Source organism: Haliaeetus albicilla, chromosome 21 (assembly GCF_947461875.1).
Source record: "Haliaeetus albicilla chromosome 21, bHalAlb1.1, whole genome shotgun sequence".
Lineage (NCBI taxonomy): Eukaryota > Metazoa > Chordata > Aves > Accipitriformes > Accipitridae > Haliaeetus > Haliaeetus albicilla.
In genome coordinates, this window is record NC_091503.1 from 7,894,228 (window position 1) to 7,912,100 (window position 17,873).

Genomic DNA, 17,873 nt, shown 5'->3' on the forward strand with positions numbered 1-17,873 from the left:
ACATCAGAGGTAAATCTCTTCATCTTCTGCCTTTAATGCAACATCCAGTTGGAGGCTAAAAGTACTATTAATTGAACTTGTCTACACATTAATGAAGATGAAAAATTTGAAATTTTTTTTACATAGTCATGAACACTTTAGAGTCATCTTTTAAACTCTGTATAAACTGCATTTTTCAAGAAGGAAAATACAAGTTATTTCACCGCTTAAAATCATCTAATTTTTAGTCCTTTTCAATAGAGAGAAGTGAAAAGAGAAGTGACCACCACAGAAATTAATAATTAATTCAGCTTACTTCTATTATTTACAATTGTAGCTATGAGAATTCATCACCATAGTATCTGAGCATCTTAGAAATGTCAGTGAATTATGCCTCAGTCCACTAACTTGTAGGGAGTTTCTGTTACTCCTGGTTTACATTTCTGGAAGCCAATGCACACAGAGATCGATAGACTGATTTTTCAGAGGCACTTAGCATCTGACTCTCCTACCCATTCATTTCATTTGGCATTGCAAACCACAGGTCATTATTTTTTCTCCTATAACTTAAGGACTTTGAAAGTGCCATTTAGAGAAACTTCCTGACTTAAGATAAATTTCCACATACATTTTGGAAGCTAACTTTGCCTAAGGATGAGGATGGAAAACACTGAAAGTACCAGAGAACTTATCTATTGACTTCCAGCTGGTAGCTGGTATCTTGATAGCTGTTGAAGCCGTCAGAAGCAGGGAGTAAAAAATGAAAACATAATTAAGCCTTTGGACTGTTTCCTTTTTTTTTTTTTTTTTTGGAAGAACATGGTTTCTTGCCTGTCCAAGAAGAAATGTTTCATATGGTATAGCAACCAATGCTTATGCCTGAGGTATAGGCCTTAGAAATTAGTAAGAACAAACGAAACCAGGACAACCCCATAACTAAAGTATCAGTTACAGGTGCCATTGTAAATGACCCTCATTCTCACAATATATTCAATTTATTTTAAATAGCTTGATCACATAAGCTGATTCTTATTAGATAACTGGTATTTCTGGATACTCCACTGATGCTCACACTTATTTAGCCTAACTTCAGAACAGACTCTGAGCAGGGAAGTTGCACAAGGTGTAAGTTATTGCAAAAACTGCTGTTACATGTGACTGAGCCTCAGTCATCCAGTATTCAACTACTTTGAAGACTGCAGTCTTCAATATTGCAAAGCCACAGATTCTTGCTTGTCATTAGCAATAGCGACACTTTGAAAAGAATTGGTAAGATTTGATCAAAAAATTCCAACTGAAATAAATATTAGCTTTGAAAATGTATTGTATTTCCATTACGTACCTCTAGAAGGAGGAAAAAGGGTGTATTTTGAAAATATAAGCAAACAATTTACTGCCAGACAGTAAAGTATTTGTGCAAACATGAACGATAATATTGCAGTGTACAGAGTACAGCTCTTGCACTGGAAAGATCAAGGAAGTGATCCCTGTCTATTCTCTCCACACCTCTCCTGGTGTTGCACAATGTGTGTTAAAACCATGGTGCAGCATTCTGTCATATACATCCCATGTACTATTAAAGATGTTTAAGATAGAGCAAGTAGAGAACTGAGCTACCAAAAGATGATAAATCCAGTTTATTTGTATATTATTAAGGATTTAATAGAGTATTTCTGCACAGAGGAAAAAAAGCACTACATAATGTCCTGGGTTCAGCTGGGATAGAGTTAATTTTTACAGGAACCTGGGAGGTGGGGGGCATAGCCGGGGCAGCTGACCTGAACTGGCCAAGGAGCTATTCCATACCATGTGACATCATGCTCAGTATATAAAGGGGGAGCGGGCCGGGGGGTGGGCTCTTCTTTTCGGTGGGGGAAGTGGCAGAGCGTCGGGTCCCGGGTGGTGAGCAGTTGCACTGTGCATCACTCTTTTTGTATACTTTTTCATTAGTACCGTTGTTGTTGTTGCAATTTCTTTGTGTTGTTCCAGTAAACTGCCTTTATCTCAACCCTCGAGGTTCCAGGTTTGGTTTTTTTTTTTTCCTCTCCTCCGTCTTCCCCCCATCCCACCGGAGGGGGGCGGGAGGAGTGAGCGAGCGGCCGCGTGGTCCTTTGTTACCGGCTGGGCTGAAACCACGACAGTCCTTTTTGGCGCCCAACGTGGGGCACGAAGGGTTGAGATAACGACAGATCTGGCCAGAGCGTGTTGAAACAAATTTGTCATACGCATTTCTTATACTAGATAAATAGATGTTAGTCACAATGTTGATTCAGCTGTTTACATGGTGGCGTTTTGTAAGTTCTTATATGCTTTATGTATTGCCTGTAGTTGCGTATCTCATCTCTGGGAGAGTGATTGGGATTATCATTTTGCTGTACTGGGCAATGTCGACTTGTGAAATGATTACATCACTGGTCATGAGGTTAAGCTGTTATCTGTATGAGGCAGTGATATCATTTCCAGACTTTGGGCACCTTCTGTCGGATTTTATTGGTAATTACACCCAACCCATGGGGAAGTCAGGGGGGGATACTTCCCCCCATCCGTTCCCCTCCCTTTTCTCTTTCCAACTAATTACAACAGTTTTCGAGAATTTTGAATATCCTTGGGATGCGCAAGCCTGTGTGCTGTTAGTGCTATGCCTCCTGACTATGTTTCAGGTCTTGTCTAGGGCTACAAAGAGGCTCTTTAAGAGTACCACCCAGAGATCTGTCCCAAAGCTGGATATTCATGGGTGGCACGGCGTGTGGGAGGAGGTGGGCAGGTATCTAGAGAACTTCTCACCTCCAGTGACTTGGAAGTTCACTCCCGAACAACTGCAGAACCCTCATGAAGTGATAGAATTTTTGAAAGGAAAATGCTGTGGCTATCCCAGAGACACACAACTCACTACACTGTGCTGGGCCCTGGCCGGTATCTACCAAACCCTGCTTGATACTATGCAGCACCCCCAGGGGGAAAAGGGGGAAAAGATGGAAAACAAGACAACATGCACCGTGGCTGCCCCAACCCCGACAACATGCACCGTGGCTGCCCCAACCCCGACAACATGCACCGTGGCCGCCCCTACCACGACAACAGGCACCATGGCTGCCCCTACCCCGGTGACAGATACTGCCACTAAACCAGAGAACCAACCTGTGCCAGTATCAGTTGCCCCTGTACTGAAAAAGAAACACACAAAGAAATCAGTTCGCTCAGTGAGAGATGAAGATGAACCAGGGTCATCGCGAGAACAGGAGGAAGAGGCAGAACCTGAAATAATTACCCGATCTCTATCCCTGAGTGAGTTGCGTGACATGCGAAAAGATTTTAGCCGCCACCCAGGTGAGCACATTGTTACCTGGCTGCTCCGATGCTGGGATAATGGGGCTAGTAGTGTGGAATTAGAGGGTAAGGAAGCCAAGCAGTTGGGATCTCTGTCTAGAGAAGGGGGTATCGACAAGGCGATTGGGAGAAAAACACAAGTCCTCAGCCTCTGGAGGCGACTTCTGTTAGGTGTAAAGGAAAGATACCCTTTCAGGGATGAAGTTACATGTCACCAAGGCAAGTGGACCACCATGGAGAGAGGTATCCAGTACCTGAGGGAATTAGCCGTGCTGGAGGTGATTTATAATGATCCAGAAAATGCGCAGTCACCCACAGATCCAGATGAAGTCCAATGCACACAACCGATGTGGCGGAAGTTTCTACGAAGTGCACCACCAACCTATGCCAACTCATTGGCAGTAATGTCCTGGAAAGAAGGCTATGGACAAACGGTGGATGAATTGGCTGTCCAACTCCGGCAATATGAAGGAAGTCTCTCTTCCTCCCTACGGGCCTGTGTCTCAGCTGTAGAGGAATTGTCCCGAGAGTTCCAGCAATTCAAAGTAGATATGTCCTCCTCCTCACCTGTACAGGCCCGCATTGCAGTTATTGGGAGTAAGCGTTCCTCTGCCCAAGAGAGAGGAGAGAGAAAGTACACACGACGGGCTAACCTGTGGTTTTACCTGCGTGACCATGGAGAGGACATGAGGAAGTGGGATGGAAAACCTACCTCAGTCTTGGATTCATGGGTACGGGAGTTGCGAGAAAAAGCAACCAGAAAAGAAGATTCTTCTTGGAAAACTGCTGCTCCAGTTTCCCGTGAGCAGTCCCCCGGGCGCAGTAGATGGGCCGATCTCATTTCTGATCCTCTTGAAGGGACTTCTGATTCACATGTGCAAAAAGTGGGTAACAGATATTCTAACCAGGATTAGAGGGGCCCTGCCTCCAGCCAGGTGGAGGAGAGGGACAACCGAGTCTACTGGACAGTGTGGATTCGATGGCCTGGCACGTCAGACCCACAGGAATATAAGGCTCTAGTAGACACTGGTGCACAATGTACCCTAATGCCATCAAGTTATAAAGGGGCAGAACCCATCTGTATCTCTGGTGTGACAGGGGGATCCCAAGAGCTAACCGTATTGGAAGCCGAAATGAGTCTAACCGGGAATGAGTGGCATAAACACCCCATTGCAACTGGCCCAGAGGCCCCGTGCATCCTTGGTATAGATTATCTCAGAAGGGGGTATTTCAAGGACCCAAAAGGGTACCGTTGGGCCTTTGGTATAGCTGCATTGGAGACGGAGGAGATTGAACAGCTGTCTACCCTGCCTGGTCTCTCCCAGGACCCTTCGGTTGTGGGGTTGCTGAAGGTTGAAGAACAACAGGTGGCAATTGCTACCACGACGGTGCACCGGCGGCAATATCGCACCAACCGAGACTCCCTGATCCCCATCCATAAGCTGATTTGCCAATTGGAGAGCCAAGGAGTGATCAGCAAGACTCACTCACCCTTTAATAGTCCCATATGGCCCGTGCGGAAATCTAATGGGGATTGGAGACTAACAGTAGATTATCGTGGGCTGAATGAAGTCACGCCACCGCTGAGCGCTGCTGTGCCAGATATGTTAGAGCTTCAATATGAACTGGAATCAAAGACAGCTAAGTGGTATGCCACAATTGACATTGCTAATGCATTTTTCTCCATTCCTTTGGCAGCGGAGTGCAGGCCACAGTTTGCTTTCACTTGGAGGGGTGTCCAGTACACCTGGAATCGACTGCCCCAGGGGTGGAAACACAGCCCCACTATTTGCCATGGACTGATCCAGACTGCACTAGAAAAAGGTGAAGCTCCAGAGCACCTGCAATATATTGATGACATCATCATATGGGGCAGCACGGCAGAAGAAGTTTTTGAGAAAGGGAAGAAAATAATCCAAATCCTTTTGAAGGCTGGCTTTGCCATAAAAGAAAGTAAGGTCAAGGGACCTGCGCAGGAAATCCAGTTCTTAGGAGTAAAATGGCAAGACGGGCGTCGTCAGATCCCTGCGGACGTGATCAACAAAATAGCAGCTATGTCCTCACCGACTAATAAAAAGGAAACACAGGCTTTCTTAGGTGTTGTGGGCTTTTGGAGAATGCATATTCCAAATTACAGTCAAATTGTAAGTCCTCTCTACCAAGTTACCCGGAAGAAGAACGATTTTAAATGGGGGCCTGAGCAACGACAAGCCTTTGAACAAATTAAGCGGGAGATTGTTCATGCAGTAGCTCTTGGGCCAGTCCGGACAGGACCAGATGTTAAAAATGTGCTCTACACTGCAGCTGGGGAGAATGGCCCTACCTGGAGCCTTTGGCAGAAAGCACCTGGAGAGACCCGAGGCCGACCCCTGGGGTTTTGGAGTCGGGGATATCGAGGATCCGAGGCTCGCTATACTCCAACTGAAAAAGAGATATTGGCAGCATATGAAGGAGTTCGAGCCGCTTCAGAAGTGGTTGGTACTGAAACACAGCTCTTCTTAGCACCCCGACTGCCAGTGCTGGGCTGGATGTTCAAAGGGAAAGTTTCCTCTACACATCACGCGACTGATGCCACGTGGAGTAAGTGGATTGCACTGATCACACAACGGGCTCGCATAGGAAACCCCAGTCGCCCAGGAATTTTAGAAGTGATCACGGACTGGCCAGAAGACAAAGACTTTGGAATGTTGCCAGAGGAGGAGGTGACACGGGCTGAAGAGGCCCCGCTGTATAATAAACTGCCAGAAAATGAGAGGCAATATGCCCTGTTCACTGATGGGTCCTGTCGCATCGTGGGAAAACATCGGAGGTGGAAGGCTGCTGTATGGAGTCCTACACGACTAGTTGCAGAAACTGCTGAAGGAGAAGGTGAATCGAGTCAGTTTGCGGAGGTGAAAGCCATCCAGCTAGCATTAGATATTGCTGAAAGAGAAAAGTGGCCAGTGCTCTATCTCTATACTGACTCATGGATGGTGGCAAATGCCCTATGGGGGTGGCTACAGCAATGGAAGAAGGGCAACTGGCAACGCAGAGGTAAACCCATTTGGGCTGCCGCACTGTGGCAAGATATCGCTGTTCGGATAGAGAAGCTAGTGGTAAAAGTACGTCATGTAGATGCTCATGTACCCAAGAGTCGGGCCACTGAAGAACATCAAAACAATCAGCAGGCAGATCAGGCCGCCAAGATTGAAGTATCTCAGGTGGACCTGGACTGGCAACGTAGGGGTGAGCTATTTATGGCTCGGTGGGCCCACGATACCTCAGGCCATCAGGGGAGAGATGCAACATATAGATGGGCTCGAGATCGAGGGGTGGACTTGACCATGGACACTATCGCACAGGTCATCCACGAATGTGAAACATGTGCCGCAATTAAGCAAGCCAAGCGGCAAAAACCCCTGTCACATGGGGGGCGATGGCTGAAATATAAACAGTGGGAGGCCTGGCAGATTGACTATATCACACTCCCACGAACACGCCAAGGCAAGTGCCATGTGCTTACAATGGTGGAAGCAACCACTGGATGGCTGGAAACATACCCTGTGTCCCATGCCACTGCCCAGAACACTATTCTGGGCCTTGAAGAGAAAATTTTATGGCAACACGGCACCCCAGAAAGAATCGAGTCGGACAACGGGACTCACTTCCGAAACAACCTCGTAGATACCTGGGCCAAAGAACACGGCATTGAGTGGGTATATCACATCCCTTATCACGCACCGGCCTCCGGAAAAATCGAACGATACAACGGACTGCTGAAAACTACATTGAGAGCAATGGGGGGTGGGACTTTCAAACATTGGGATACACATTTAACAAAAGCCACCTGGTTAGTTAATACTAGAGGATCCGCCAATCGGGCTGGCCCCGCCCAACCAAGACTTCCACATACTGTAGAAGGCGATAAAGTCCCTGTAGTGCGCATGAGGAGTATGTTAGGAAAGACAGTCTGGGTTAGTCCTCCCTCAAGCAGAGGCAAACCCATTCAAGGGGTTGTTTTTGCTCAGGGACCTGGGTACACCTGGTGGGTGATGCAGAAGGATGGGGAAGTTCGATGTGTACCTCAGGGAGATTTGATTTTGGGAGAGAATAGCCAGTGAATTGGGCTGTATGATACCTAACTGCTAAATACCCTGCCAATGCATGTCATTGTATCTATAGTGTCTATATGCCATATCAAGGGTATTACTGTAAGAATTACCCAAATGACTGCGGGATGGACTTTGAAACTAAGCCAAGTACAACAGCGACAGAACTTGAACTGACACCCAGCAATTTCCTCAAGATCAACATCCTCGACCTGCAGAACAAGGGCGTGAGTTGCACCAAATGTACTAGCCACAAGTTCCAGAGGCAGCATACAACAACCCACCATCTCACACCATCTCTCTTATCCTGAAGAACTGTTACAACAGATGGAGCCCCAAAGTCATGGACTAAATAAAATCAATGGACACATTAGAGGAATAGCCCATACGCTAAAGGAATACCATTCGTGTGTGTGTGTGTGTGCGGGGGGACGACAGGGACGGACGCAAGTCCATATACTTATATGTATAAGACAAGGAAGTGGTAGTGGTCGATTGGAAAATGTAAGATCTGGGCATGATGTAGATGGTATAGAATAAGGGGTGGATAATGTCCTGGGTTCAGCTGGGATAGAGTTAATTTTTACAGGAACCTGGGAGGTGGGGGGCATAGCCGGGGCAGCTGACCTGAACTGGCCAAGGAGCTATTCCATACCATGTGACATCATGCTCAGTATATAAAGGGGGAGCGGGCCGGGGGGTGGGCTCTTCTTTTCGGTGGGGGAAGTGGCAGAGCGTCGGGTCCCGGGTGGTGAGCAGTTGCACTGTGCATCACTCTTTTTGTATACTTTTTCATTAGTACCGTTGTTGTTGTTGCAATTTCTTTGTGTTGTTCCAGTAAACTGCCTTTATCTCAACCCTCGAGGTTCCAGGTTTGGTTTTTTTTTTTTCCTCTCCTCCGTCTTCCCCCCATCCCACCGGAGGGGGGCGGGAGGAGTGAGCGAGCGGCCGCGTGGTCCTTTGTTACCGGCTGGGCTGAAACCACGACACATAAATATTGCAAAATGTTTCCTATTCTCAAATAAGCATGTCTGTTACAAATGTGGTCTCATGTGATTTCATATTTGGACTTTGTACTAAAGGCATCCAGATGGTTTAGTAAGAGAGCGTTCCAAAAACCATAACTGGCATCCTTGCTGGCAGTGACAGCTTCCAGCTACTTTAAGTTGTTATTTCCTTATTCTTCAACAAACAGAGTTTTGTGACAACACTGGAGAAAATGAGAGTCTTTAAGAATTTATGACATGGTAATCTTCACCTTTTTCCATTCAGCTGAGAATGTTCCCTTTGGAGTTACAGAGTAGTTGTTACTACACACTGCCCTTTTCCTTACCTTCCCCTTTCATAAGAGCAGTTTCTAAATCTGTCTGCTCACAAAGAGATATTCCTTCAGTCAGGATAAGGAAAAAAATGGACATGATTACACTCCTGGACATATATCCTCCCTTTTATTACATCCCTTCATTTTAACTTCACTAGAATCATTATTATTGCCTCATAAAACATGGCAATGGTACCATTATTGCTCCTACTCTACAAATGCTGTAGATGTTGATAGCACGGAGAATAATGAAGACATAGATTTCAACACACTAAAATCAATTGGAAATGCTTTCAGGTTAGCTGAGAAGCAAGCATGTAAATTATTAGACCAGTTATGGACTAGTTTCAAAGCTAGCTGCAAACACTAGAAAGTCATCCTCCCACATCCCTGTGTTTTTTTAACTTGTCCTTGGTGACTGAAATACATTGTCAGCAGTATAATCAAACGAGAAGTTTGGATTTCAAGTCTCACTTCAGTTTTTGGAGAACTTCAGACTTTTTATGAATAGGTTTTTGTAAAACTGTACAAATGTGGTAATAATATAGTGCCTTTTTTTCAACTGCTTATGAAAATAAGACTAGATATAATTTTTTTTAATGACTGGCATATGAAATTTTATTTACATACTACAAATTTGAGTGGCTATGTGTATCCATGACCAGGTCTAAACTTCCTGGCTTTTTATATACTTCGAGTTCTACTGTAGATACTATAGTGTAATACAAAAAAGAACCTAATTGTAGTAAAAATGCTACATCAATTTATGCTTACTGTACTTGACTGACAGACCAAGTCACTGAGTTAGCACACTACCCTTAACTAAGATCGCATATGAAATACACCTTATTCAGTATCAGTCTCATTGACATGTTCAATATGCTTGCCAGGTTCTGCTTAACAATATTCCACAACCAAATAGCAAGAGTTACGGAAAAAGTTGAGATTTGTTGGCGAAAGTATCAGCTAATAGCTGTACAATACTCATACCTATGCATGACTTACATCAGTGACATGAGAACATTTTTTAATCTTGCTCACATGATATTTGACATAGAAATAAACTGCCTGCTACTCAAAGGTATTAACCAGCTTGTCTACAAATGTTCCACAAAAAAGATTTTTTTTTTTTTTTGAATCTTCAATGTGAACACAAGCAACATTTATTTAAAGACAAATAACAAACTTTCTGACCCTGGTTATGTTTCATAATGAAGCAAAAAAAGGGCACAGACCCAATTTTCTTCTCTGAATCACCTTTAAGTAATTGTGTTCGATCAGCATATCTTTTTTTCTGAGCTGCCTAAATTAGAACCGGCTTCCTTCTTATTTCATTAATTGATACTACAATGATTATTTTCCTAACCTTGAATAGCATAATAAGCCTTATGGGTTAAAGCCTATCTGGTCTGCCAAGGACAAACTTTAGAGAAGCAGAAGAAGAAAACTTAATTCCTGTGGAATGAGGTTCCATGCAGGCTCTGATAAAGCATAGCCAAGCAGAGCACTAGAAGAGCAAATATCTGATTAGAGGAGATCCTGTTATGTGCATCTGCTAATTCATGTCTGTCTCAGCACTGTAAGGACCAGTTTGTCAGAAAGTATGTAAATATATACTGTAATTGCACTTAAAGCAAATCATGTTATTAAGAAAAAATAAGCCCCCATTTGGTAACTTTTCAGATTGTACCATGTTTCTGAATATATTCAGAAAGTGTCATCTATCACAATTACCAAATACCTGATATTTGATCTATTCTGCACACTCCATCCATTACTGCTTACCAATACCAAGAAGTATTGTTAGAAGGGACATATTCTATTCTAGTAGCAGAATTTTTTGGTATACCCTTTACCTCAGTAACAGACAGCAATTTTTCTAGTTATTCTGTAAAGCACAACAATGTCACAGGTCACTTTTGGCAAATCACAGTCAGATTTATTACAGGATGTTTGTGTTCTTACTCAGATGACATTAGTTCTTTATTCCATGAGTAATTCCACTGAAACTGATGAAACCACACCTTCGCTAAAGTGCTGTTTAGCCTGAGTATGAGAATCTGGCCCTAATTTCTTCCATCTGCTCTTTCAGCACGTCAGATTACAAAGTGTACGTAACAGAATTTGAAAACTTAAGCAGAAGCAAGAGTCAGAAACCAGTAATAATTAAGGGCTTTTGAAGCAGGTGACAGATTAATTTATCCTATGAAACAGGTAAAAGTCACTAACTGTTCAGCTGACACACACAAAAATATTTTCTCCAATCAAATGTACCTGTTTTGTCTCTTACCAAATTAGTCTGTCAGATTGAATCCTTTTAGAAAGTTTATATCTATTAGCAGTGAAATAATGTTCTAATCACTTAGTAAAGGTCAAGCCTTTTTATTTAACCAGTGCTATTTACCACATTCTGTAGATGTTCATCCACATTCTAATGTGCATCTGAGTGACAGCTTTACTCTCACCTGACATTAGCTTATACAGGTATACAGTAGAAGGGTTATACTCATACTCATTCAGTGAATAAGGAAATTAAATCCTGACTATATGATCTATTCATCATTTTGGTCTGACTGAAGCAAATGAACAGTACAGAAGTTTGAATACAATAGTCAGATGTTTCAAGATAACTGTTTTTGCAAATAAAATAGGAGTTACATTTTCATTTGAAAAAAAATGAAGCAGGTTTTTATTCCAGTCACTGTATCAAGTAATTTAACCCACGCTTACAGTGACATATTCTTGTAAAATCAATATATTTGCATCCATCACAGGCTAAGATAATCACCTGGAATGATGAAGCTACCACACAAATACTTATCTTCTGATTTATGCTGATGTCTTTAAAGCCCAGTAGTATGAGGATAAAAGCTTTACTGTTATTCTTAGAAAAGGCTGTAAATCAGTAGAGAATATTAAGTGTACAATTTTGATGGATTAGCTAGGATTAATACCTAGTCAGGGAAGACACTAAATGTTGACACATCTAGAAGTGCATTCATGTTAAAAGGTATTTTTGCTTTATATAATGTTCGTTGAACCTATCAAGTTTCTCTGAACTGGACCACTGACTGAACAGTGATGCTGAAGAAAGGACAAAGTATGTTACACATGCAGGCAGCTTTTCTGAATGCTTTTAGGAACATCCTTATTCCACTAGAAGTAAACAAATGCACTTGCTGGGCTTTTTAGGATTTTTTTTTTTATTTGAGTAACAAATAACTAGTACTTTTGGAATGCAAATAGTGAGAAGACTTATCAAAAGTCAGCAGAATTTGCCTGAGCAGATTTTTAGAATGGATCCGTGTAATCTGTGATTATGTGAGATTCAAATTTCTGGAATTTACAAACCCCTCACATTGTACAAAGTGCACCTTTAACAGTGCTATTTATATACCATTAATTACTATGGAAGTCACCTGGAAACAACCAGCATAAATGGAATTGTTTCCTATACTGAAACAGCATTTAAAATGTCTGTGTCTAATTTTATAGAAACCAGATAGTTCAAGACATATGTCTCCATATCCTGTGTTTTCAGGTTTGATTTAGTGACTCTATAATCAAGTAACTTACTTTTATGTAGAAGCTGTACCTCGAAGCCTGATCCACTCAGCTCCACTTGAAAGCATTCTATCATTCTTCATCACATGCTGCAGAGGCTGGCACATGTTCCCTAATAAAGTCAGTGCCCCCAAAATCTGCAACAACCTGTTATAACTAAGCCCTTTACTGAAAAACAAAACAAAAACCCACCACCACCCTTGCCAAGGGTACCAACACCTTGACAAAAAGATTCGATAACTGTATCACAGGTATGTAGATAATTTGTTTCACTGATAAAGAAATGTTCCCTTCTATTGTATTTCTGAGTTCTCTCCTGCTTTCCCATTTATTCCTACATGTAACCCAAATCTGATTTTTCTTCAGGGTCTAAATAACTTCCAAATCCTAACATCGAGACTTGCCTCCGACATTTTTTGTATTTTCTAGGTATCTGCTTCCTTAGCAAACATTTCACTTGCCAAATAAAACAGGTTCCTTGAACTTATAAGCTGCATGATCTCTCAGCCTTCAAATTATTTTTCTCATCTCTTATTTTTTACTTTGTTTCCAGTGCTGGCCTATCTTCAGCCAACTTCTTTCAAACAAGATCAAATCCAGCTATCAAACCAGAAAAAGCCAAAGAATTTTTGTTCAGTGTTGTCCATCAGTGTTCCTCCCACTCTTCCTCTGTTACTATTCTATATTATCTGTTGACATATTTTAGTTATCACAGGTGCTCAGATTGCTTGGGAGAAACTGATAAATGTTTTAGTTGGGGTATAATGTAAGATACCACATGATCTTTTTTATCACAATAGCAAAAAACTACTAGTGAAAATCATGCAAATGGGCACTAAAAATATGTATCAGATTTGAAGATGCAAAACTTTTACAGAGAATCTTTTAAGGGCAAGAGACAGGTTAAACATTTCTAGATCTGAATACAAATGAACTTCAGAGGTATTTGATATCCAAACCCATGGCTGGATCAAAAGTTTCCAGGCACAAAACTTTTATTAAAACCAAAAAAATACTGTTTCTAGTTACAGTGTTTCTCTTTCAAACCATCAAAATGCCTGTTTCTATCCAAATTTTGCAGATCGAAGCCCTTAATAGTAAATCAGTAGACTTTCTAGTTACACATAAAGATACTCACCCCACTGTCTAACCTTAGGCACACAGCCTGCGTGAGGGAGACACAAGCCTGTATTCCAAGTACATTCAAAGAGGCATGCTAACAAGGCTTCTAATTCAGACACATACACTAGATGTCTTAAATTGGACAATAAGAATTTCACCGATACCAGCAATGGGACTATTTTTCAAGCAGATATTATGCAGAACAATAGCAGAATCTGACCTACAACATATAGCAATTTAAGAAGTTCTAGGACATTCTGTACTAAACCATAATACAGGCATATTATTGAGAAAATAAAAAGATTACCTAAACAGCATTAGCAATTGCAGGAGAAAATGTGTCAAGTCTCATGATTATTTTTTTTTCAGAATACTGTGAATGTTCTGAAAGTTGCATTAAATATTGATCTGAGTATCAGCATCCAATCCCTCCGTATGGTTGCTTTTGTGACTCATCCTGTGAGGAGCTCAGTAATTTATTTAAAGTGATGTTACTTTTACCAGACCAGGATTAGGGTACACAGTGCTTCTCAGAAATCAATTTTTTAAAATGTTTGGGACTTATTAAGAGATAGACTAACATATACATAGTTTATTCCATTATTCTAAGACTGTAAATGAAAAATGTACTTACCATGACAAAATGACCTTTGAACTATCCCTATAGGAAGTTAAATTGCTTGCCATTCTCCAAGCAGAAGGTCGCTTTGAAAAATACTCTGCATACTTTAATTACTCTGCAAGAAACAACATATAGCCAAATAAACAAAGATGACTCAAACAGTTATTTACTAACACATCATTTTAGTCACAATTTTATTGATGGATTGTTGTTGATACTTACTATGCATTCAGAGAAGTTGGCTATATTAACTTAAAGTGCTTTTTCTGTGAACATTCATGCACACAAAATACTTGGTATTCATATAAAGCAAACACAAAAGATGAATGCAAAAAGTAAAAATGAATTAATTTTCAAGGAAGTGGAGCAGTCTTATAAGTTTGGAATTGCTGAATTCTGTCACTAAATCACCTTAGGTAGTGGCTGATTAATACTTTACACAGTGACTGGAACACCTTGTATTTTAAATTCACAGAGGACTGTTCCAAGTATAAATACACTTAATTTTGTTATGAAATTCGCAGCTTTGCTCATGTAATCAGATAAGGGCTACTCCCAGGCCTGCATATATGAGGAAAATCTATGTGAAGCTCAGACAGCTCAATTTGCAGGCTTTGCACAATACATTTAACATTGGAGTTTTATTGGCAGAAATCTATTTGCTGTACCTAGTGCTACCAACTTTATTTAGTGGAATTCCACTTCAGTCCTAGTCTAACTGTATTGTATACGGTTTCCATTTACCTTTCTAGCTTGGGTGAAATGGGTATTTTGTTATCAGCACAGGAAAAGCAGTCCTACCAATCATCTCAGGTATGAATAAGGCATACAGTGGGAGAAAATTATTTGGAGGACAAGGAAAGTGAGTAAGCGGAGATCTGAGAAGGTGATTGGACATAATTATGGAAGAAGAGTCCCAAGTTGCAGGTGAACAGGATTCGTGAATATGGAATGACTGAGTAGACCTAACAGAAGATTTTCTTCTCCAGGTATCTACCTGTCCTTGTCAAACTTTATGTTTGTGCAATGACAGTACTAGGGTCTGACAGACAATTCCAGGACACAAAGATTAAAGATCCAGTAGGAACATTTTGCTGAAAACTCCATTGAGAAATTAGGGGTATTTCAATAGGATTTTTTGCTCCATTGTGTGAGGTTTTTCAGAAAATATCCTAGTTATTTACCATATAATAATATGCAGTTAGAACTTAGGCCATTTAGTTTTCTAAACTTTTATATATATATCACTTAATTCTGTACAATCTAAAACACAGCAGGTGGAAAGATAAATAATATACCATGAATATACTTCTTTTCTGGGGAGGAAAACGATCAGTTTAAAAACTTACTTATCTATCATCTTTAGATTCTCTTTGGTGCAACGTAGTGGAAAGTACTGTACAATTAGCTAAGTAGTGAGTGCTATTGTGCCAACTGTGGCACACTTGCCATCATGAGAAACTTCCCAGAAATCCAGAGAGTTAACAATGAAAAGTTTTCAGGCAGAAGTTTGTTATTTCATGTTTAGTACTGTGTTCTGTGAATTTTATTTATGTTTATTTTCAGCTCCTTTTTTAGACTGGCTAATAAAAACTTCTGTTAATAAAATTCTGTGGCTCTCTACAGAGTACTCTGCTTGTACTTGAATATTACCTGCAAGTAAACTCTGTATCACCAGAAAACCATGTTTGAAATTTATAAGGCAAGTGATGAACTGATATCACTATCCTCCATCATAATAAATTCCTACGAGTATTTTTACCATGATTCTTCCTACCTTCTGCTGAGTTTGTGTATGCAATCTAGAAATTAATCATTTATAATATACTAATTGATTATCCTTGAGCAAAACTATGCCTGCATTCATACTCTGTCCAAAAAATGCAACTAATAACAGGGTTAGAATAAAGCTCAGTCCTTAGTATTTTATAGCAGATATGGGAAGAAAACAGAAGGCAGTGTTCTAAACTTTGGAAGACAGTCCTGTTTCTGGTGTGAGGAAGCTCAGCCTTTACATGAGGCAGTAGTCTTCAGTAAGACCCCTATCTGAGAAAGATTCTGGGGTTTTGTTCTATGCTCATACAGGATGATAAAACTGTCATCCACCAGTAAAGCTCCCAAACAGTGCAGTAACGTTAAAAAAACATATATATGAAGAACTGTAATATAAGTAATTTTAATATTTTGCATTCATTTTACTACAGACTTAAAATACACAACAAATAGCAGGAGATTTTTCTGCTTAGTATGAAACAGTTGTAGAAGGTACAGAATCAGAAGACTGCATTTCTGCTTTTTATATAAAACAACTATTTCAGGACTGCCATCATTCACAGGAATACTAGGTTAATCTGATTCTAGTTGAGCAGGGTTAGAATAATTCCTAATCTACTGCTGTAAATACAGTAGTGTTGCTTCAAATGTTTACTAATATAAGAGAAATAAAAATCTGGCTCACAGTGAAAGTATTCTATAATTATTTTTTATTTAATTTGACCTGAAAAAAATAGCCTTACCAAATCGATTTTGCATTTTATATGACTGATAGAACTTGCCTTCTATTTTTGTATTCACATGGAATATTTCTATCAGATAAAAAGATGACAGCCCAGGATGCTGTTGGCTGCCTTTGCCACAAGAGCATATTGCTGGCTCATGCTCAACCTGTTGTCCACTAGGACCTCCAGGTCCTTCTCTGTACGGCTGCCTTCTAGCTGGTTGGCCCCCAGCATGTACTGGTGCAGGGGGCTGTTCCTTCCCAGGTGCAGGACTCCACACTTCCCTCCAACTCCATGAAGCTGCTGTCTGCCCATTTCTCCAGCCTGCTGAGGTCCCTCTGAATGGCAGCACACTCATCTGGTGTATCAGCAACTCCCAATTTTCTAACATATGCAAATTTGCTGAGGGTGCACATGGTCCCATCATACAGTTCATTATAAAGAGGTTAAACAGTATGGGACCCAGTAATGACCCTTGTGGTACACTACTAGGAACTGGCCTCCAGCTGGACCCTATGCCACTGATCACAGCCCTCCGAGCCTGGTAGTTCAGCCAGTTTTCAGTTCATCTCACTATCTGATCCATATTTTATCAGCTTTATGAGGATGTTATGGGAAACAGTGTCAAAAGCCTGACCAAATTGAACGTAAATAACATCCACTGCTCTCCCCTCATCTACCAAGCCAGTCATCTCACTTTAGAAAGCTACCAGACTGATTAAGCACAATGTCCCATTTGTAAATCCATGCTGAATACTGCCAATCACTTTCTCTTCCTTCCTGCGTCTGAGAATGGTTTCCAGGATTATTTGCTCCATTACCTTCCATGGAATTGAGATGAGGCTGACTGGCCTCTAGTTCCCTGTATCCTCCTTATTGCCCTTCTTGAAGACAGGAGGGACACTGGCTTTCTTCTAGTCCTCAGGAACCTCCCCTGAAGCCCATGACCTTTCAGAGGTAACTAAGAGTGGTGTCACAATGACATCAGCCAGCTCCCCCAGCACTCATAGATGCATCCCATCAGGCTCCATGAATTTGTGTGTCCAGTTTGCTTAAATATTCTCCTTCTCTATCAAGGCTAAGTCTTCCTTGCTCCTGACTTTCTCTCTTGCCTCTGGGACCCAAGATTCATGAAGGCCAGCCTTATCAGGAAAGGTCAAGGCAAAGAAGTCTGTGAGTAGCTCAGCCTTTTCCATGTCCTTTGTCATCAGTTCCCCCTGCCCCAGCAGTGAGCCCACATTTTCCCTGGTCTTCCTTTTGCTACTGGTGTCCTTGTTGAAGCCCTTCTTGTTGCCCTTCATGCACCTCACCAGATTTAAGTCCAGGTGAGCTTTGGCTTTCCTAAGGCCATC